General features: G+C 64.0%; 1 protein-coding gene across 1 annotated transcript in view; it reads right to left on the bottom strand.

Moving 5' to 3' along the window:
- Window positions 1-300, bottom strand: part of LOC104511452 (low-density lipoprotein receptor-related protein 2-like) — a gene marked incomplete at both ends in the record, with an annotated part of 12,281 nt that overhangs the window by 4,889 nt on the left and 7,092 nt on the right. The window lies entirely within an intron of this gene.

Below are 300 nucleotides of genomic sequence, written 5' to 3'. Positions count from 1 at the left end.
CTGGTGGCTCTGGCAGGGAGCAGGCTGGCCTGTGGGAGCACGTGGGGAAGGCTGCCCTGAGCCTCGAACAACAGCTCCTTTTGCTCAGCAGGGGCAGATTCAGCTGCTCCCACGGGGGTGCCCAGGGTTCATTGCAGCCACATCCAGAGCTGTGCCTGTAGCCTGGCTTCAGGCTATCCTAATCCCAAGGCCACCAGCCCTACACGCACAGCAGCTACCCAGGGCCTGGAGCCACCACAGATGCTGGGCAGAGGCAACCAGCGCACAGGGCCTTTCACCTTGGCACAGACCCCACCTCCG

Source organism: Eurypyga helias, unplaced genomic scaffold (assembly GCF_000690775.1).
Source record: "Eurypyga helias isolate BGI_N326 unplaced genomic scaffold, ASM69077v1 scaffold24216, whole genome shotgun sequence".
Classification (NCBI taxonomy): domain Eukaryota; kingdom Metazoa; phylum Chordata; class Aves; order Eurypygiformes; family Eurypygidae; genus Eurypyga; species Eurypyga helias.
This window is presented reverse-complemented; position numbering and strand designations above follow the sequence as displayed.